General features: G+C 41.3%; 1 protein-coding gene across 15 annotated transcripts in view; it reads right to left on the minus strand.

Annotated features, from left to right (window-relative positions):
• Positions 1 to 23,593, minus strand: part of APBB2 (amyloid beta precursor protein binding family B member 2) — a 179,622-nt gene that overhangs the window by 114,201 nt on the left and 41,828 nt on the right. For 13 of the 15 annotated variants that reach the window (XM_030493263.2, XM_032920085.1, XM_030493261.1 and 10 more), the window contains exon 2: positions 11,620 to 11,715. The gene's annotated coding sequence lies outside the window, so the exon portion shown is untranslated. Of the gene's footprint in view, positions 1 to 11,496; positions 11,716 to 23,593 lie in introns of all 15 variants that reach the window. The other 2 variants (XM_030493252.1, XM_032920086.1) reach the window with 1 other exon arrangement.

Consider the following 23,593-nt stretch of genomic DNA (forward strand, 5'->3'; position numbering starts at 1 on the left):
TAAAACCCCAGAAATCTCAGCAGAAAGGACAAGATATACTCTCATTACAGCAAATGTTTCATCTGTTACTGTATAAAAGGGGAACTGCAAAGATTTACAACCTGCATTAAAGCCGAATATCAAAACTCAATTCAGAAGCAAGTGTCACACAGTAAGTGAACTTAAACAATATTGATACGGGGCTGTATGTACCAGCAGGGACATACCTAGATCAAGACAAACAAAGATTCTGCTTGGGTTTGGGTTTTTTCTTTATTTCCAAGAACCATCTTTAAATTGTGACCAGAATAGCAAACACAACCTGTCTTTTAAACACATCCACTCACTCAGGTCAACCTCAGAGAGACTCCTGAGCTTCAGCAAGCTCAAGGAACTCCTACAGAAATGTAAGTGACCTTGTTGGTGTCAAAATGCCATAGCTAAAGCATTTGAAAACAAGCATTGATTTTTCATATACATCTATGGAATAGTAACAAAATGGAAGGAGGCCTCAAATACTCCTTTTGAAAGATCCAAGTACAATGTATATATAGGTGTTGGTTTTGAATGTACACAACTCAGATATCCACAATTGCACATAATTCTGAGTTAAGCCTGGATGTACCTAATATCTCAGATCAGGTCTTCTTAGTACCTGTATTCTCACATTAGTTTTGTAATACATGCGTTTTATAACAACTTTCTGGGTTTTTTTATTATTATTCTACTGCTAAGTTGTTTTTAAAATGTTTTACAGTGATTTTTTACATCTTTATAGTTAAATTATAAACCACATATACACAAATTCACATATCTTAATGGTTTCTCTTCAAGAAATGCTTTGATTTGGCTCAGCCTGAAGATTTCTTTTTTGACAATTCTTCATGACCTTTTCTGAGTTGTTTCAGATGACCAGCCCCACACTGCAAGCAATTACAGACAAAGGCGGAAACAAAACCTGAGCACTATCACTGCATACCTGCCACCCAGGGGAGCACCTGAAAGCACAAATCCGCATCACCTCATTCCAAGGCTTTTCTAGGAGCTGTGGTGACAGAGCTACCAGCTACTCACCGTCACACATAACGAGGGCATAAATCATCTTGCAGAGAAGCCTGCCATGACTTTCAGCTGAGGCTGTCATCTCCCTAACCCATTTTCCTCACAGAGCTTCTTTTGTTGTGGCTCTTTTACAGTTCTTAGTTTTTATAACTGCTACATAAGAGTTTCATTTTGCTTGTGTTCATCTTTTGACACTACGGAAAAAAGAAAAACTAAGTTCTGGTGCCTTTTTTTCTTTTTTAAATGAGAGAGTCAGACTAAGAGTTATGTCCATACGGTAGGCACACAGCATCAAGCTGGTGTGAGCTAATCCATTATCTTTTGTTTGAGGACAAACAAAAGATAATGATAGTCCAACCCCCATACTTTTAATGGACATTAAACCTTTTTTTGGTTTCACCACATTTATTTGTTCATGCATGCTACTGCTTATGAGGGTATTAAATGGCCAGCTGACTCCTTGACCTTCCCCAGTTCTCCACAAGCAAAGTTTGCTATAAATGTGTGTGTTCAAACACAATGTAAGTACATTCAAACTGCCTGCTACAATCTCACACAATAGATTGCCAGCAGGCTTACCCTCATGCGCCTAAGGAAAAGGATATGAAAAAAGGAGATGACTGCAAATTACCTACAGGTCATCCAAGCGTGACTGACTACATCATTCCACTCGCAAGGAGCAGACACACAGAGTGGGGAAAGGAAAAAGGTTATTACATGACGTTTCTCAAGGGACAACGACTCAAGAAATTACATCCCAGTACTCTCTGCGTGGCATTCTGACAACCAACACAATCCCACTTTTAAAGTCTTGCTTTGAATACCAGGAAACAGCCTTGCTAGGGAATGGGTAAGAGGAATGCCTTGCATTGTTTCAAAAACACACAGGGGCCACAGGTTCTATACAAAATAGTCCCACTACAGCAAAGGGTTCAGACACTGAAAGAGGCCGATTATCATTTTAGACCAGAAAGTGTATTTGTATATACATATATTTTGCACACATGTGTACATATTTGCATACATAATGGAAATATGCTTTCCATAGTCAACTGCTGCTCACTTGCCTGCTTTCAGAGCAGCCACTCCAAGCATCAACTGTAGGACGACATGAGCAAAACACCATTTAAACCAGCAGAACGCACAGCCAGGCCATTAGGAATTTGTGCTGCTGATTTCTAGAGGCACATACAGAGACAGCACATTCATTTTCTGTGCTGGGAACAGCTACCGGATGTGGATCTCTCAAGCCAAACTGCCTACTGGAGAAAGCATAATGTTGTCTACTAGCCAAGTGTCTTCTATCATTGCCAGAGTGACCTTTTTTGAGGTCATTAATGATTCATATCCATTACTCTTTATCTAATAAGTACCACCTTTTTATAAAAGGTATTGGCAATTCAGGGATGGTTGGGTTTTGTTTGTTTGTGGGTTGGTGGGTTTTTTTCTTTTTAAAAGTCTGCTGTTACGCGAGGGACCCGTCCATCTTTCCAGCCTTGTCTGGGAGCACTCACATCCCAGGCAGGGAGCTGCCCTGCTTATCAAAGGACTTGCTCCCAGTCATCCCCACTTGCTGGCACAGGATAAAAGTCTCCTGGGAACCGGAAAGGCAGCCACAAACCCCACGGCCAAGAGATGTCCTGCCTGCACTTCAGCCCTGCCACACTCACCATGGGCTCACCACACTTGGACCTCTCTGGGATGCAGTGTAATCCAGATATCGGACACACTCAGAGACCTGGAAAGTCCTGTCCTGCCCTGAAAAGCTGGTAACTCTGCCATTTCTCATTCCAACAAATTCACAGTACTCAAATTCTTGCTTCTTGCAGTCATTTTCACTTGCAATTCTCTGACCTGTATACTTTTTGGCTGCCTTCTCCCTTAACAAGTTCCTATTTGGATGCTTTCCCTCTTCTCCATTTCTGAGAATGGAAAATGCTTTCCCTCTTCTCCATTTCCTCCATACGGGCTTTTCTTATTCTTGGTTGTCTTTTCCAGGTACTGCGTCACCTGCCCACTTAGTCGAGATTCCCATACACTACGTGGGGATGGATGTTACTATTTCCCACTCTGTTCTGAGGGATAACATCAGTATTAGCCACTTGGACAAAATTCCTAGTGTCCCTAATTCATGTTTGAGGCTTTCATGTTTGAGGGACACAGAGTCCCTATCTCATAAAAACCACTTTTTTCCCTACGAAATTTAGCTTTCCAGTACTTCCGCAGCCAGGTCTTGCAGTGCAAGCTGAACTCAAGTCCGCCATGGTCCCCTGACCTAATCCCCTGCACAGACAATACATACTTTCTCAGTAAAACAAACCTGCTTTTTACATTTATTTATTCTACATTAATGCAGATTTTGTTCAACCTATCAGTAAAAGAAAGCATTAGGACATTTTATGTGGATCTATATAGTGCATATATAGTTTAACACAAAGAAAAACACTGTAACACTGGAAGTTCGTTGTAAACCAAGATAACTTCATTGACTTTGGTGCAGCTATCCGAACAGGTACCAGCTAACCATCTCAATTTTACTCCCTCTTTGGGAGAGATTTGTTAAATTAGAAGTTGCAAACACACACACCACAAAATGTTGTTCAAAGTGAAGGCTGAGGAGACCCCTACTGCCGTGCTTTGAGCCTCTGGGGTTGCAGTGAGGTCAGGCTGTGTGCCAGAAGGGAAACGCGGCAAGCCAAGGAGCTGTGCTGGAGTACAACGACATTACAGGACCAAAGCAGTCAGTGTCAGGTAACGCAGACCCTCCTGTAAAGCCTACACCAATAAGGCGATACTGAGCTTTGCAGTGATGCATTCTGAATCTCATTTACACCAAGATCAGTGAAAAGCATTTTTTAAAGCTGACTGCCAGATAACTGCAGTAATTCGAAATGAGAAGGTGCTTATTTCTTCTGAAGTTAGAGATGCCGCTGTGCTTTTGTTTGCTGCGGGAAGCTTTACAAGCACAGCTAAGTCTTCTGTTACAGCAAGCATTTAGTCACTACTCTCCACTTTCCCCCACCTTGTATCTTGTAGGAGTGAACACAATGTTGCTGCTCCTTGATGCTTGTCCATCCAAGAATGGGTGAAAATATTGGAAGCTGAGAAAAAACAGTACCCAAAACTCCAGAAAAACGTTATAAATTCTGTTTGGCAGCTCTCAGATAACTACTGGGATAAGCTACAGCTTCTCTTTCCAAGCTGATGTATCTGCTAAACCAAAAATGTTCGTCAACTGTTCAGACAAAATCAAAACCAAACCCACCACCTTTCTTCATCTTGCTGGGATCCTCCATTAAATACTGAAAAGTAATTTAAGAAAATGACTTCATCTTATTACTCAAGACAAAAATTCCCAGTTTACCCATCTTGCCCAAATGCATCTGAATGATCTAATCTGTGTTCTACCCTTCCATGGCAGCAGTGAACACAGCAGAACCCACCAACTGCCACAAGACCAGGATTTCAAGCCAAAGCTGTTTCTAATTCCCATAGTTACTAGAAAGCCCTCAAAAGACAAACTGAACATAAGATAAAGCTGAGCTCAGCTGGTTTCCAAAAAGTGAGGACAGAACAAGAGAATTGTAAAGCAATACAAAAACCCTGCATTTCTTTAAACAGTTCCTTCTGGAACAGTTTTTCTACCACCAGCAGACACCTTCTATGACTTTCCTTATCGCTGTCCTAAGCAACCTCCGCTCTTTCTGTCTTGAAAGCAAAATACCAAAACAAAATCACAACAATTCTGTTCATATCTTATTACTCATTCCTCCTGTCATCAGAATTTCCTATTTTTATTTAGCCCAGGCAAATTATATTCCCAGTCTGCAGTGCAACAGTCACAGCATTAGCTGCTGCTGCTCCTCAGGGACCTGGTGGTAGCAGATGCAGTAACAAATGTAGCGTGGGTTGTATTTTGAAACTTCAAAGTAGAGATTCTTCTAAAGAATAATATATATTTATTATATAAATGATTTACATACATCTATAAAGCTTTATATACATCTATATTTGCGTGTGTGCGTAACTGCTTCCTGACCACTGGACAACCAGCTAAATACAATTCACAATTCACAGCAGAGGATCGACACTGAAGCAAACTGCTACTTTAGCAAAATGATGTTTTACCTGTGGCAAAGGCAGGCTGTTAAGATGCTAACACAGGCTTCCCCCATGCTTGACTGCAATCTCAGACGCAGTATATAGACTTCAGCAGCCCAGAAAAGCCCAAGTATCTTCAAGTATTTTTCAGAGACTGGAATACTAGGAAGACTTAGGGAATGGACAATTATCAAAGCTATTGTATAGGAGCTTTGATGCACTGAGGGAAGCACAACATGTTTACCTCAGAGGAGTTAACATGAGAAAACACAAAGAAAGGTCCAAATAAATGGTTCCTTTTGACACAGAGAAGGGAAAATACAAATTAACTGAAAGAATGGAAAATATTGGATGAGAAATTAAAATTCAATTAATACTATCATTAATGATCTTGTCACAAAAGCTGTTAGTGAAATCTCCTGGATGCTCTGCTACAAGGAGAAAGATGGAATCACCAAAAGGAAAACTGGATGTTGAGAAAAGAGTAACAGAAATGTAATGAAGTTACACTGAGCACAAGGTCATTCATTCAGGGAATCACTAAGAAATTCTGCTGTCAGTATTGGGCTGTGATGCAAATGTTTGGATGTGACTGAAGAAAGGGACCCAGCACAGCAGCAGGGTACCGACCTGCTCAGTGTTTCCAGTGTGATGCATGCACAGGGGAAGGCAAATACATTCTCTGGTTACAGCCTTTCCTGCAGAGCTGGGAAAATACTGACACATTTTGCAAGGTAATACCCAGACCTCATCTGAAACAACCTGGTAGCATCTGGTCCCTCATACACCAGGGATTAATGGAAAACACAGGAAATTGGAAGATAATCAAGGTACCAGGTTTCTGTCTTGTACAAGAATATTAAGGGTTTGGCTTACAGCAGAATGAAGGCTGAGAGAAGCAACTTTAAAGTATACTGTTGGCACAAGAAACGAGTGCATGTAAAGCAGTCTTTGCTAAATTTAGACTGGAAATTAGAACATACCTAACATCAGAGAAAGGCAGTCCAAGAATGGCCTTCCAAAAGGGTATAAAATCATCTAACAAAATCATCTTTAAAGTTACAAATTGTGTTAATATGCTGGGGATAAGGATAAGAGCTACTTTTCTCCAACGTGACTTTTTTTTGTTGTTTGTTTTTCTTTTTTTTTTTTTTAATTAAAAAGAAAATCAACAGTTTTTCTGTGGAATTCACCGAGAAGTTAATGAGAATCTAAACCACCACCTCCGGACAAAAATCCATCAGGGTTATAAAACTGTATCATTAATGAATAACAAGCATATCCAGAGTACAAAATGTTCTTTAATAAATCAATCAATCAATCACAAACCAAAAAACCAACCACCAAACACCTAAGATTGGGGCTATCAAGTTTCAAAGGATAAGATACTTTCATCTAATAGGATTTGGAAGAAACTTTGTGAACAGATTTTTCACTCTGCCTTCTGCAGAATTTCTTGGCCTTCTTGCTTCTCTGAAGCAGTCAAGCCCAAGAATAACTGAAAGCAGATGAACTATTTCTGAGGTATGATTCAGGATTTTAATTGCTACTATTTTTTTTCTTCCTTAAAAAGCCCCTTTTTCTAGGTGCAGTTACCAACGTGGCTGAATGTCTCCATTTGCCATAAACTGGACAACAGCTAGAGCTCTAGAAACATAAGCAGTACAATTCTTTTGCTGCTGAACTGAAGGAAGGACTAGAGTCTTATTTGTAGGAAGCAAGCAACTCATTTACATTTTTGACAAGAAAACAATTCAGCCCGCTGGGTTTTGTTTTGTTTTTTAAACCACAGGGATATGAAGGAAAAATACATTGAAAGTCATGAGCAACTCCATAGACAACAACACTGTAGCATCCAAACAGAGCACACAAAAGAAACCTCTCCTTTGTTTCCAGTTTTGGCAGGTTTTATGGCAGAGCCATTTGATACAGAGAACTCTCATACAACACCTCCACTGACTAAACAGTTGTTCACCAGCCATGTGAAACCCCTCAGCATTTTAGTTAACAAAGAAATGTTGCAAAGAGTAATTTCTCCAGCATCATAGGAAAAAAACATTATTACTTTGAGATTAGTTAATGTAATAAGGAAATAAAAAGCCAAGCAAAGGGTGTTATGTTTTTCTAGAATGAAGCTTGTACAAAATACCTCTATAGTACTATAACATAACCTCATGACTAATATATCAATGTCATACTGAAATATTTCTGAAAAGGTTAACAAAATAGCAGTTACATTCAAAATTATATCGGAGTTTTGACGAAAGTACTTGTTTAGCCTCATCTTCTCTCAAAAATAATAGCTACAAGAGACAGCCAAATTATATAATGTAGCATTTTTAGTTTTATTTAACTAAAAGAGTATTTGAAATCCATGTCTAGTGTACTGAGGTAAAAATCTGGTCAGCCTTCTAGGATGTTTAATGGCGTACAGATGAGACCCTGCATCTGAATACAGTTCTGTATTAGTGTCAGTCACTAAAATCATGCGCATAAATAACAAAAGAGTAGTTCTGAGACAGGCTCTTACTGAGGTTCTTTGATTCTCTCCTCAGAGCTAATAACGAATAATATAAGCATATTCCTGGTACCTCCTTCCCCCTTCATTCACAACCCAAATTGTATTGACTGCTGCTGCAATACAGCATAAATTGTTCCTAAGCTGACATGCCACGTGTCATGTTTTCCTGCGACAATGCAGTGGAAAGGATCCTCAGCATCCAAAAAGAAAAACTTAACCGAGTCACAAGTCAAGGTACAGTTCATTATCTGCAGTTATCACGCAAGAATTTCACCTTTCTTGATGGAAGAACTTATTCTTAGGAAGACCTAATTCTTGTAATAATTAAATATCTGTCACGTGTCGCTGATGCTTCCTAATCCTGACTGAGCCATGAATAATCATGTCAAATATTGCAATGCTCCATTTAAAAGAATGTTATTTAACATTTTCTAAAATACTGTTAATTTCTACCTCATGGTACCATTTCTCAATTTTTGACAAATAAGATGAGTCTAAACTACGAGTTCAAGACAACCAACCAGCCAAGATTCAATTATTTCTTTTCAGGTCTCCCCTCTCCACAACCTCCCCCAAGGCAAGAGCTGTGTCCTTGGTTTGCAAGGACAACTGCTATCAATATAGCAAGAAATGTATTTCTTTTTGAAAGTATGATATACTAAGGTAGTAAAATAGGCTGAACTGTATCCTACACTACCCAGCACCACATCTGCTGCTGCTGTTACCAGCAGCAAAAGGTGATGATGAATGATGACAACACTGGGAGCAGAAGTACAGGTTATTCCATTCACCTGCTGCAATTTAAGAAGTTCCCCCAGGGTTTCTTTCACAACCTATTAATATTATTAACCAAATCAGGCACCAGAGAATTAGCCTAATTTTGTGAATAACATCTTCCACAAACAAGCAGCTGTTCTCTCCAGGCCTAAGTGATGACAACATAGCAGGAACTTCCTGATAGCCTCTGCTATCAGGGCTTGCAACACACTACTGCGGAGCTACCATGGAGATACTGCAACCATATTTGCCAAGCAACAAGCACTATAGATATCTCATGACTTCAGCACCAAAACAGGCTGAATTAGTCAATGGGACTCATTAAAATCATACAGGCTCTCTACAAAGTATCACAGAATGTGTGTCTTTTGGGCCACACTTGGGCCTGAAGTTCAGGTTCAACCAACCTCATGCCTTTGTAGCCAATGGTTTTAAATGACTCTTAAGAAACTCATCAACTAAAGAGCAGTCACCAATACAAGTAAATCTTGAGGTGAGAGCAACCACAAATTTTCTACTAGGCTATGAAACAAATTGTTGATTCTGATTCAACCCCTAACAGAGAACACACACTACAGAAATGACTGTCTCAGCAGAAATACCAGAACAGCTGTGAAAACTGAACTGTCTTGTTGTTAGCAGCAGAGAAGCAGAGATCCCATTGGGGCATGGAGGAAGATGCTGATGTGGCCTGAAGGACAACCTGAGCTATTGCTGTATCCACACAGAGTTTGTTCTTGGCATGGACTTCCACCCTTAAAATGTATTCTGCAGACATGTTAAACATAAGTGTTAATCTGAAAAGTCAAATCTGAAAGAGAATTAGTCTATGCTACAGCATCTATGAATGAAATGATGTGGTGAGCACCAGCTCCACTCAGAGCGTGACTCTCATGCCTTGTCTGCAAGGCTTGCTAGAAGACTCTGAAAAGCAGCAATAGCTGCTCAGGTACCTGAACCCCCGCCAACCCCATTACCTCCAAAACCCGCAGTTATCACAAAATGAGTAACCTTTCCTTTTAATTAAAAAAGCTAGGACCTGGCAAGCTGTACCTCCCTGAGCAGCTGGGGTGAGGAGTTTCAAGTGCACTAAACAATGACCTCAGCTTCAAAGTGGTCAACCATGAGATAGGTGGTTAAAGATTAGCAGGGATGGTCTCCCAAGGCTGCCTGCTTTGTGAGACACCCAGCTAACACCACGCCACTGGCTGCACCATGCCCTGGCAGAGTGCTTCCTGAGAGCAAAACAGAGGCCAGCCAAGCACCACGCAGCAAGCAGTTCACCCAAAGAATGCTCCGATGGGCAGGCCTTTTGGGGAACTGGATATAGCAGCAAAGCAGAGTGAGATGAATTAGGGTGACTGGTCCTATTAAGGTGAAGGTCTTTAACCCAATAGCTTCTTCCCAAGGAAAACACTGGAATCTTCCTTAAGAGAAATTCTGATACTCCCTCACTGATACATAAAATGACTCAGGACAGCAAAAGGACTTGCAGGCTATTCCCAGTGAAAGGGAGAGGACCAAGAGGGAAGGGAAAAAGAAGAAAGACGAACAGACATGTGAATGAGCTAGTATATGACACAAATTAATAATTTGCATGATAACTCTATGTTTTACAAGAATACGGCTCAGTTCCCATGTAAGAATTGAGGCTCTGTCAAGTAGGTATAGAGACCAAAAAAACCAACTTGGAAAGTAAAGTTGCATCACAAGCCCAGCCTCCTGTGTATCACAGATCACCAGATCTGCTTGATTAACATATAAAAAAAGCATGAAGACCAAGACAAAGGCTTATGTAAGGGTTCAAGGTTAAAGAGCCATCTTAACTGCACTGGCTAAAATACTAGTGTGCCTCACAGCTGCATACTAACATGAGATTAGCTGTGGCTGGAGTCCCATCATTCTCTTTGCACAAAGACTGCTTTAATAAGAAAAATCTCATCTCATCAGACTGTAGCTTTATCTGGGAGGTGGGATGGAACGGGGATGGGGACCTAACCATAAAACCTCTGAAATTCTTCAGGATGTTAAGTCCTCTGTAAGTAAGGAATTCTCTGGGAAAAGTAACACGCAGCATGAAAGATCCTTTTCAAAATCAATGCCTCAGCTAGGTATTAGAATTTATGTCCTCTCTGTATTTTAATTAACCGGCCAAAGAAGAAATTTACAGGGTAAGAGTCTGCAGCTATGCACCCCTCAAGTAAAGCAAGAACTTGAGGCACGTATTAAGATTTGCCCAATGGCTATAAGGCTGGGACAAATTTGAAAGCTCTGCCAGCTCACCTCCATTGGTTAGGACTGTACAAAATAATATCCTTGTAAGGATCACATGAGCAAATGCCCGGAAGAGTGCTGCTCTATTTCAGGAAGGTGGAACAGCAATCGTGATAGGAAAACTTCCTGCTTCTAGCAAACAGTGCAGTTTCTCCATGGGGCTCTGCCAGTACAACTGCTTGTACAGCATAGGCAAGCCTACAGACATGCTTAGTTCAAGTCCTCCAGTTAACAGTACTTTCTTCGTGGACAGACAATGCCAGACCTCTCACTATCTCATTTCTGAAGACAAGAAGCCCTGTGCCTTGCCAGATACTGGGAAGTACATCCCACGCCTGTAAGGTCAAATGAGAATGAAGGGAAAACCATGGCACCAGAAGCTGCTGGGGAGTATGCCACCAGATACTCCATCCACACAGGCGGTCTCAGCTGGTGCCATAAAGCAGCTGCTGCTGTAGGCCTCCCTCCCACTCCAAGGCCCACAGAGAGCCATGTGAACACATTGCAGGAGACTGCACTTCTGCTGCACAGAACACTGAAATCCAGCACGGGTGTCTGAATTATCAGAGAGTATTACTGACACCACAGACGAACAGCACGACTATGAAACACCTCTGTTGAGTACAGCCTTTTCTCACATGAGGTGGCAGAGCAAGTTGCACAAATACTGTAAGAATGGATAAACTAAGAAATGCTCTGGCTGGAATACTAGAAGAGCTGGAGCATTTTTGTTAACAAACATCATGATAAACAACGTAAATATTGCATAGAAATACAGGTACCTTGGACATGGTCTCTCTGCTGGGAGAAATCTGAGACTTCAGTGTTTGAGATGTGGGACAAGAGAAGTGCAGAAAGAGCCCCACCACCCCGGAGGATCCTCAGACATGGAGCAGGTTACTTACTCTCCCCAGCTCGTTGTTGAAAGCCAGTACCAGAGCACCAAGTCCTGGAGTCCTGGTCACCAGCACCCCCACAGGTCACCACAGAAATCAAGCAAGCTGCAAAACAAGAACAAATCACGTATTAGAGTTTTTGTTTATGACGAGTCAAGGAGGGATCAATGAACACTACTGAGCTCTCAAAGGTGCAGGTTATGAGAAGAAACCCACACAACTGCCCTCTGCAGCAGCAGGAGCCCGGGAATTAGACAAGCACGATAAGTGACTGAGTGACCCCAACAGCCACCTTTCAGTTCAAATCCTTAAAACCCATCTGCATGCAAAAAAACCCATGCAGGAGAAGCAAAAGCGGAACAGAGGATCTACATATTGCAGTGCATGGATCTTCCCAAACAGGGCAGGTGTCGCGAGCTGCTGCTGGACTACGACAGCTTGGGCATGCAAGAGACACTGCAAAGCGTGCTTTATATTCTCTCTCTCTGCACTGCATCACAGACCCGCAGTTTCCCCATGCACAAGCACTGACTATCACAAAGAAAATTAATTTAGACAACAGAGATGAGCCCTAAGTTAGAAAAAACCTGCAAGAAGTCCTCACCCAACAGTATGTTCCTAACCTAATTTAGAAAATAAAGTGAAAAATCATTTCAATTATGCTTGTGCTCAGTAGACATCAAGTATACAATTATTTTTGCACAGTCTGCATGCTGTATTATAGTCATTTCCCAACCCTTCCATCCCCTAGTAAATGACTACATTAATGCTATGGGGTTTGGTACCAAAAAAATACACGGTGATTGTTGCCACACAGTGACAGAAGCGAGGTTATCTCCCCATCACTCCATCAGTGGCAGCAGATCTGTCAGTCAAATTATGTTCTAAGATTCGAGGTATTATTCAACTTTATATTTGTTCTCCCATCTGGAGAAAATAAATACACAAGACTGAAGAGACAAATCTCATCTGCTGTAGAGCTTAAAGATTTTTTTTTTTCCTTTGTTAAAGCAAAAGCCAGGCTCAATCAAGCCAAATTATATTCCATTTTAAAGAGAGATTTATTTTTTCCTGTCCTTGTTCTAACAGAAATCCAAGAACTGTAAATCCCAGAAAGTACTGAGACAGATCATTTAAGAGAGCTAAAAAGGTTCTTGTTAAAAATCATATTTGTCATTTGGAAACTTGAAAATAGACCTTTTGATAAGTCAGATAAAAATAATTTTAAAATCTAAAGCTTTTTTAAGAAATCAAGATATAATAGGTATAATATACTCATTTTCATTTCACTGATGAAATAACACTTTTCAAGGGGGCAGGAAGAAAACAGAGCAATACTCATTAAACTAATATTGCAAGCCAAGTCAGCAGGCGCATTTGGGGACTTTTGTATCAGACAATCAGATTTCAGTGTTTGAGAGAGAGAAAAAGAAGGGAGAAGAGAATGAAAACACACATTGTGTTAACACCTTCATGCCAGTAAAGCCAAGAAACTAGCCATTTCTTTCTGTTTGAGGTTCTGAGGTTTTGTACAAACAAAACTTTCTAAGGTAAGTGCTGACACCCCAAACTTCTCTACAGCCTGGGCATGCATGCTGGCTTTTTCCAAACAGTTTTAAGGGGTTTCTTCTCAAGATAAACAGATACGTCCTTTTTATAATGACTCTTCTTCATCCTATAGATGAAATCTAATTTGCTCCAAACCAAGCCCAGCGTAAGCACAACACAAACAGTAGCTAATTCAATTAAAAAAAAACCAAAACCAAAACTGCAAGCAGCTCGAAAATCATTTTATGCCTGAATCAAGACAACTTTTTGATGCAAACTAAGATGGGGTCAGCTGCCAGTTCTGAGATCAGAGGAAAGCCTGACATACAAAACACAGGTCTCAAAGGTAGGAATGACCAAGCTCTCCAACAACACAGCACATTGCAAAACAAAGTTCCAACAAGAGACATCTGACCTCGCGCCAAAGGGATATTAACACTGACGACAAAAATTCCTGAAACTGTGCTGCCACACACCCAACATTTTCTATTTCCCAGTTGAGGATCTGCCCTCCACCACGAGTGTCCTGCTGAACACATCCACCTCTCCACGCACATTTTTACCATGTTGCCTGCCTTGAAAGTTGGCAGACTTGAAAACGACTTGGGATAGAGACAGGAATTTTCTTCTTCCTGTTTATAACTCTTAGTATTTCAAAGAAAAGATCAGCCAGCCAACAGCGCAGCAAGCTCAGCCTCCCAGAGCTAACCAAGCTAGAATAATTCATTTAGGACTTTATTAAAAGCAGTAAATTGGAAGGCAGATAGCATGCAGACACTGGTACTCTTCTTGGAAAACGAATTAGCAAATGTTTAACGCCCACAGATGACAAAGAAGGAACATACTGTTACAATTAATGAAATCAACAACTGGCTGGTTGAGGTAATACTAGGTGCAAGTTTAAAAAACTAAATAGTCCCTATTTCCTTCTTTTGCAAGGATGGGCCAATAGCTACATATACTTCAAGTAGGATTAGATATTCCTGGGTACTCGGGTTTTCATGGGACACAAACCTGAGATCCAGGCCTCAGGTACCTCACAAACAAGAGATCTCACAACCTGATCTTGGGCACATCATAGAATTTCAGCCAGAACTCATAAAACCGTAAGTCAGAAAGCACTGGCCACCAAGGAGAAAATTTGGGAGTTATCGCTCCTGTTGAGATGCTAGAACAAAACTTACTTCTGTAGATCTCTCAAAACTGAGACAGACATCTACCTGATAAGAGACTCCCACAGATCTGTAATGGCAAAACTCAGACCAAAGTTACTTTCTTGAGTTTTAGCAGGAATTTACCAAGATAGGAATCAATGCAGCTTTTTTCCTCTTGTTCCACTGCAGCCTGTGTTTGAGCCTGGTGGCTTCCTGACAAGAACTAAGAAGGTTGGCAGCTTTGATGGCTCTCCTTTCCAACCTTTGGGCTCTTGGCAAGGAATTGTGAAGTTTAGTTTAAATAAAAAAGAGGCAGATTTCCAATTGCCCAATTTCAACTGGAGTCATTCAGTATCAAAATATGTTTTATACTTCAGTAACTGTCTTTTCCTGAAGCACACACTACACAAATGGTGTGTTCCTCAGCAATGGCACTACATTTTTGTTCTCGCCTTCAAATCAGAAAAAAAACCTGCACCAGCAAGGTTCTCAGATGCTTCTGTTGACATGAACTGAGCTTGTCTCATTTAAATCCACTTAATCTAAAAACTGACACCAAAACAACACAATATTCACTAACTCTTCCCCCTTCCCTGCTGGGCAACTTCTTCGTGATGGCCCCAGCAGAGAGCAGCCAGCCTGAGCTTGGAGGTAGCACATCTCTCCAAGGAGAGTAACAGAGAGTCTTCCACTTTATCACCTCAAAAGCTTGTTTTGTAGGAAAATACCCACCTATTTGCATTAGGGAATACAAATTTGTAGGATTACATCACTCTTGAGCACTACTACTGTAACCTTTATAGTAATGGCTATATATTGCTAACAGCCTGCAAACCTGCCTGTGTTGGACAAGGTAAAAGGGTGTAAAATCAGTAACATGCAAATCAGTGGGGATACAGTTGCTCTGGGAAAATTAACTAAAGATTTCCCTGTTCTTGAGCATTTAGAATGGAAGCACAGTTGTGAAATAACATGAGATTGAGGATATTGTGTATGTACAGTATAGAGATGAGTGGACTGGTTTCAGTACAAAACCAGTGGCAGTTTTCACAGTTTTCTCTAGGCACATATAGACATGCTGCATTTACGTTATCAGGCTGAGGACTTGGCCTTAAATTGTCTTTTAAATAGGAATCACGGGATCCACCTACCCCTCCATTAAAATTTCCACCTCTTTCTCCAGATTAGAAATAGAACAAAGAAGTAGTCCAGCATAACATCAATAATTAGTAAGTACAGCATGGGCACCTATTTTAGGGACAAATTTTTCTCCTTCCTTCTAGAAACCACATTCCAGTTTCTAACTCCAGCCCATCAGACAGGACTGGCTCCTGGTAAGCCTCATGCAACTGCCCAAGAAGCCAGGCTGCTGGGGCTTGCTTCCAACAGGAGGAGACAAGGAAGAGCTGAGGTTTGTTCTGAGGTTTCTGGGGGACTTAGTCTGGAAATAGTTTGAAAGAAGAGAAAAAAAAAAAAACAACACCCCACCCAAAAAACCCAAAGCAAACAACATATTATATTTTCCTTACAAAAAATTAATAAAAAGAAACCTTTCAGGTGTATTAACAAGTTGTACTTCTGCACTTGTCTGTCAACAATCTGACAGACAGGGAGGACTCATAACATGACAGGTAAAAGAGTGATTAAAGATTGGGTGAAGAAGGCTGCTGCCACCACCTCCAGAATTCCCTGACATTTTTAGCATCTACCTTTCCTTGTCTGCATCTTACTTTCTTTGATAGCGATTTTTGTCAAATCCAGAGAAGGAAGCATCTTACACATTAATTCACTTACTGCCCTAGAGGGCCAGAAGGAAACCAGCATCACTTAGATGGTATTTTACCTTCCCAAATGTTTGAAGGTCAGAAAGAAGCATTTCTTTCACAGTTAGTGGCTAAAACACCGAAATACACATGGCACTGTTTTATTTATGAACTCCGAGAACACCAACAAAACTGAAGAGATTTGGTTATCCATTATTTGCAGGAGAGGTCCCATTCTTCCCCTTCCAGGTTAAAAAGCATTTTAGTTATTCTTTTTTATTTAAAATGTCCAAAGTGGATACTAGAAGGTGGGTTTTGTTTCTCTTTTTAAAGTTTTACACAGAAGGTGCAGGGGGAGCGAGGGTGGAGCAGAAGAGCGAAGAAACTTTCCTTTCATGGCAGTCTGGACCAAATCTGTATTTCCATTTCAGCAAACCCAGTGACTGCTCCTAAACATTAGGGTGTTACTTTGGTGCTCTGGCTGCGTGACTTGCTGCTTTTCTCAAGTCTTAGTGCTTGATGAGCTGTGCTGCACAGACACCAAAGCAGAAGAAAGCAAAGCCCTGAGTTGACACTGAAGATGAATTCATCTCCAGCCTCAGAGAGGCTGACATCTCCCATTGCACAGCACCGGCTTCAGCTCACCTGGTCCTGTCAAACTGTGCATGCCAAAAAACCCGCGTCTGTTTGTGTCCTGCTTGTATAGTTACCCATAAATCATCATATCCTACTAGTAAAAACCATTATGGAAATACCCTACCCTCACAGCCTGAGGGAGTTGGCATTTCCACTGACAAGTAATTCAGCTTCCTAAGGGTGAACCAGCCAGCCAGGACAAGGAGCTGTTCCAGAAAGTCAGATGCTATTTTGGAGCTAGGTCTCAGCACATATACATCCGGTGTTCAAAAGCCAGTGGAAGAGGAAGAGAGCATAGAGACATCCTGAACACACCTCCCACACTCTGGGCAGCAGTTAGTTTGCAGTGCACTGAGCATCTCCCAGCAGGACAATTAAGCTTCGTGTCCCTCCATTCGGCCCCTAGGCCCACCCCTTCTCTCCAGCTTTCAGCATCACTGCTATCATGACTCGCACCAAGAACCAGACAAGTAGCTGCTCTTCAAAACCGTCTGAGCAAACAACTGGGCTGAGGCTGGCAGTTCTGGGTTATTGTACCAAAAGCATAGCATGACCAGTGTAGGAGTATGTAGCGCTCAACAACAACTCTTCAAGCACAAGCTGGGTACCCCTGCAGCACGTTTTGCCCCCAGTGGATGGCAATAAAGCTGTATTTTCTGTTTGCTCATCCCTCCTGACCCAAGCTTTAGAGCTTGCCAAAGCCCAGTGCACGATCTGCTGTTAGCACTTGAGCAGCAAAACAAGTGTGCTGTGAAAACACTCAAGCAGCCGAGTTAAAAAGAATAAAAAAAAGTATTGGAAGTGGAAAGAAAGAAACTTGAATAATATTTGAAAACAAAGCACCCTGGAATTGCTCTCAAAAGAATCTTACGCATAGCACAACGGGGTGCAACTCAGCTAGCTGAACATTTTTCCAAATATATGCTAAGAATAAAACTTACTTTCACAACAGGCATCAAATTTTAAGGAAGGAATTGAAAGCCTAGGAATTCATGCTGATACATGCAACAGAGCCCAACCATGAGGGCTGGAAGCAACAAAGATGCCCCCCCACAGGCTGTCTGAGAGAAAAGCATTTCCAAATGATTTGACTTCTTAGCAGACATACCACACTGGAGACCAGGTTTTATCTGTCACTTAGAGAAAGACCTGTGGGTGATGAGTATTCAGGTCACACACACCTTTTCTGCAGCAACCCACTGCACGACTATTCATGTGATAAACACCCACGTCACAGCAGAACCAGTGGCAATGAATAATGCAGAAGATCCAGTCACTCTACCACATATCATACCCATGGGATATGGAGGCAGCATTTTAGCTGAAGCCAACCTTCCCCCTCCGGGGCGCTAGCATGTTATTCTCTCTCTAGTTATTCTCTCTCTACCTCCTGTTGTGCACATACATTGACAGGTCAAACCCAGCAAAACAGGATGAGTCGCTGAAGAAGAAACAGGGACACAAAGAAATGCAATACACCCTCTCACAAGATGATGTTAAAATATTACATCATCTGCTCAACTCAAGTGCTCCACAAACCAGAGACAGTTTTCCCAACAAGGTAGTTCTTTGTTCACATTTCCCAAGAGATGCACTTTCCCACCATTAAGACAATTTCACAAACCATTAGCTAAACCAGGATAAATTAAAACGGAGCCACACTCAACCTTAGCTTGTAACCCTGCCTGAATGAATATGGGTTATTAAAAGTGGAAAATTGAAGTGAAATCTGAATTTGCGAGTCAGCTCCTTTTTTCAAAAGGCATTATCACTCACCTGTGTTCTGAGCACAAACTCTCCCAGTAACTGACTTCAGTTATCCATTCCTGTTCTGAATACCATTATCACTATATAATTCTACCCAACCCCTCTTGATATTCTCCAGTACTTTCCGGCTTCTGCTGCACACAACGGGGTGCTCCATCTCAGAGCATCCTTGTTAGCCACCACACCAGGGCAAGGTGCAGAGATACAGCATGATGGGACAAGGCACGGGGCAAGGCCAGCTTGGCTTCTCTGGCACTCTCTGCCTTTCAGCATCCTGCTCAGCCAACCATTCCGCCAGCACTGCTGCCTTCACGCAGCTTGCGCATTAGCCTGGGCACCCACTCACGCTGCACATTTATTATGCCATTAGAAGGGTGTCTTTGTCTCACGTCTGCGTTGTTTCATACTATTTCTTTTACATTATTTTCATACATATCAAGAAAATCTATATAGGAAAATCTGTCCATCAGGAGACTAAACTGCATTCATTAAAGCTCAGGCAGACTCTTAGATTTCATGCTTAAAATGAGTGCACTAAAAAAAAAAAGGCAGAATAAAAAGCTGAAGTCTCTCTCCAGTTTTAGCCACAATCAATTTTAATGATGCTGCTACAAGACCTCATAATTCTGGTTTCAAAGCCAGCTAAAAGACAATGAAGAACCTTTAATTTAGGCAATGTGTACTAACAGAAATCATACTGATTCTGTACACTAGGACAATGTAGTCAAAACTTTTTGCACAATAAGTGCTTAGCTGTAAAGAAGGGATCCTCTCCTCTACCTTACAAGCCTCTGTCATTCAGGCGGAGGCAAGGATAAAGTTAAAATCACAGCCCATTTTTTTCCCCACACTAAAAGATCTTATGCAAGCCTATGAAAGGTCTGGAAGAGATCATTACATCCATGCTTAGTAGAATTAAGACAGAACCAGTATTAGAAGTACCTATCGGACCTGTCCCATCTCCATCACCTTAAACGATAATAGTTGGTATTTGGGGTTTTTGTTTGTACCCAGGGTCAGCGAGCACTTGGAATACTTCTTGCTCAGAATAGTCGGTGATTAATACAAAAAAAATCCTTATTTAGCTTATTCCTTTATTAATCATCTCTGCTGGCTAGCTGACTCACCATCCAGGGTTGATTGCTTCAGGCAGTAAGGAGGATGAAAAATACAGCACCTGTGGTCTCACAATTCGCACCGAAAGATATTTAGATCAATTCTTTTTTCTTAAGCCTGCAGCTGTAGTGCTCTGCAGTATTTTCTCAGTCCCCTACCTCTGATAAGGAGATCTATTAGTGCTGCAATAACCTGATGAAAAGAATGAGATTAATTTTCTGATCATCTTCAAAAAACAAGCATACATCTTCCAACTGTGTCATAAATCCTGCTATAAGGCTAAAACCACTCAACTAATCCATATACTTTTAGTATCTTTCTTTTTTTAAGCTGACTTCAGGCCACTGGTAGAAGAGATCCTGCAGTTTCTCCTGAGAAAAAGGATGCTTAACTATTATAGACAGCAACAGCAGGAAAAAATATTTTCCACAGAAATCAGGAAGATAGAAGATATAAAATCATCAGCTACAGAAAGGCCACGAGAACCAGTACCTCATGAGCAAACTCCAAGGATGGCTGTCACGTGACAAGAAATGTGGTACTTACATGCCACAGATGTTACTCCTGTATAGAATCCTAGAATGGTTTGGGTTGGAAGGGACCTTAAAGATGGTCTACATTTGCTTCCTGTGCGGACCAGTAACTTCTCTTGGTTTTTGTATGACCTCTGACTTCAGAAAAACATGGACTATGTCTTTGCCTTAAGTTATACAAAGCCTTCCTTAACCACCCAATAGGCTTCAAAAGTCTATTCCCCTGAGTTTAGCCATGTTCTGTCCTGCAACACACTAGCATATTCTTCATGAATTTGAAAAACCCGTTCTGACAACTGCAGACAAAACAGCACATCCGTGCTGTGGGACTGCACTCCATACTTCTACTTTGGAAAGAAAAAAAAAAAAAGGAAAAAGGTAAAAGACAAAGCAATACATGCTCACAAATCCAATGTGGCAGTTATTTATAAAATAATAATTTAAAAAAAAAATTAAAAAAAACTTGCTAAAAAATAGAAATGAAGTTCCTTGATTAGGAAGCCCTTTCAAATGAACATCACTTTAGAAGGGTTTTATTTAATAAAACAACAACAACAAGGTTGCAGATTAACTAATAGCTATATTGCTATGCCCAAAATATGCTCATTTTGTTTCTTTCCACATTCTCCATTCCTAAGGTTTTAAGGCCTAGATTTTTATTAGCCAATGTTGTGTTTGGGGTTTTGTTGGCTTTGTTGCTGTGGTTTGTTTTTTTCCAAATAAGCTGATACACATACACGAGAGGCAGCGACGGTTGTATTAAATCAAAAACTTTCTAAATTCATTTCCTCTTGAATTGGAAGGAAATTTTCCTCCAGGACATCACACATACTTAATTACACTGCCAAATATTTACACTTCATGTCAATACCAAAAAGTCAAACTACAGAAATTAGTATGTTGCTGCAATAATAGCAAGTCTTCAGTAAAATACCCTGTGCACTGCTACAACCACTTTTATTTAGACAGGAACTACGCTCTGAGAATAGACCTGATATCAGCTATTGCTAGATGATTCAAAAGGAGGCAACAAAATTGACCCTAAGAACATTCCCTCACACTAGCTCACTTGGGTGACATGGTCTAGCCTGAGGTGTCCCTGCTCATGACAGGGAGGTTGGAGTCAGATGATCTTAAGGTCCTTTCCGACCCTGACTATTCTATGATTCTATGATATCCCTATCACTTCTGGCTACAAATTAAAACCTCCTGCCATCCCCTTGTTTTAACTAAGGCTTCAACTCCAGAGAGAGGTATCATACATAACCACAAGAGGGATCTCACCTCAACACAGTGCTCCCAAATTGAATTTAGCACTTCCCCCTGCTCCCAAATAAAAGATTGCCCTGGATATGCACTGCAGTGCTTTGTTGTAGGGCCCCCAAATTCCCAACACACCCACTCATGCTGTACCAAGAATGCCAGCTATGCTTAGCATCTTGCTTGGAGGTACTGCAGGAATTTAGGGTCAGCAGTAGCCACAGGCAGTCAAATTTACTTAAAACAGTTAAGTTAATCAACATAGCAAAAGAAAAAAAAAGGTAACCTCTTCAACAGAGGCAGTGGGGCTCAAGTGATAGTACTGGTATTGACTAGAAGCATGAGAACAATGCTGCCTGGACAGGAGAGTTCTGGAGCTGTCTGTTGATATCCTCTGGCTAAACTGTGACAAAAAATGCAAAGTATTACGAAATTCAAAATTAAAAAGAAGATGCTCTACAACAAGAAGCAAAGCATGTAATAGAACAAACTGAACTGAAGTACTGATGGAGAGGTCTTGAGGAAGCCTCCTGTAAGTCTAATGGGAATTCAGCCACTAATTTCACTGAACCTAGATTGAGGTCTGTGCCACAACTGAAAAATAAAATTCAAAACTCTTTTGGAGCTTATAAATATTTGTTTCCTCCCCTCACAAACACCATCTCCAAGAGGTCTCAGAACCTCCTGGTTCAAGTACAAGTGCAGAGCTACAGCTCCAGGAACAAACTCACCAACCCATCACACCAAGGTTGAACACAGACGGCTGAAGTGGGACCACCTGAAAGCCAAATCATTAAAAAGCTCTACTAGACCCTTCAAAACCTAAAAGGTGCCAGAAGCTGCTAGAAAAAAGTACGAGACGTGAGCACTTACAACCTCAGCTGAAGTCCACAGAAGCCAAGAATAATTTCCATTGTTTGTAGTTTACCCGACCTAGGAAGCTGGCTGTGCCCAGAGCTACCAGGGGAGAACCAGTGCTTCCAAGACTTCCTGTTAGAGATCTGTATGTATGTGTATGTACATATAAGTATGCATGTGGATGGACACAGGCACGCGTTTTAGATGCCTGCAAGGCCAGCCAACTCAGAGTCTTCAGTTAAAACTCAACTTACCGAGTTGCTGTTCCACGTCTGGCAGAGTAAAATGCTCCATGTAACGGTACAGTTTTACACCTACACTGATTTAAGCCAACTGGCCCTTTCAACAGCAGCTGGCCTTTAGACTGGCTCAGCCACCTCGTCACAGCAACACTGTCACAAGGATGCATCTTCTTTGAAGGATTAGTTTTCTGCTGGGTCCTCAAATAGATCATCTTGGACAGGGGGCCACAAAGATGCCAGGGAGAAGGAAAAGATGTAATAGCTTGAAAATGATGGACAGACACCCTTTAATAGCTGCTATCAGCATCACCTTTTAAATTGTTCATTTTGGAGCAGTCCAAAGTGATGTGAATCCATGCCCATAATCTTTCATCATGCCTTTAAACTTCATTGAAAGATGTCGTATCTGGTACATGCAACAGGCCAGGAGCACCGCCAGCACTAATGACTCAGATGACACATGTAACCTCACCAGCATGCTCAACTCCTATCTAGCCCACAATGTATTTCCAGTGTTGTTTAAAAATAGGAGATGGGGTGGAACATAAATCTCGTTGAGGTTGTATCTGAAGCTTACAGAAATCCACATGAGTTCATACAAATTTCAGATAGGAGCCTGATCTAATTTCAGCACAGACTAATTGGTCTTCCTCCTTTTCTGAAGGTCCAGAAGGAGGATGAAGTAGCTGATACAGGGACACCCCTGCTCCTTCCTTGTAAACTGGAAAGGAAGGGAAGGGTGATCCCAACATCAATCAAACAAAAGCCCCTGCCAGAGGATCTAGAAGTATTTGGTATATGCTGCCTGCAGTAACAAGCATTTTAAAGAGATGCTTTTTGTCAGAAATATCAGGCAGGCTGAGCAATGCCCAAAAGCTCTGGGAGCTTCAGCAGATGCAGGAGGCTGAGTGCAGCAAGCAGCAACAGTGTTTTACTTAGAGAAACATCATGGAAGTCCCTATTCACTGGATACCTGGTCAGGGAAATATTTACCTGGCAAAGAGATGCCAGTGCCCCTGCAAGTTGAACAGCAACAGTCACAAGAGTATTAGAGTAAAAATAAAGTTTGAGAAAGCACCAACACTATAGTTGAAAGGCAGCTGAAG

Source organism: Strigops habroptila, chromosome 7, assembly GCF_004027225.2.
Source record: "Strigops habroptila isolate Jane chromosome 7, bStrHab1.2.pri, whole genome shotgun sequence".
Lineage (NCBI taxonomy): Eukaryota > Metazoa > Chordata > Aves > Psittaciformes > Psittacidae > Strigops > Strigops habroptila.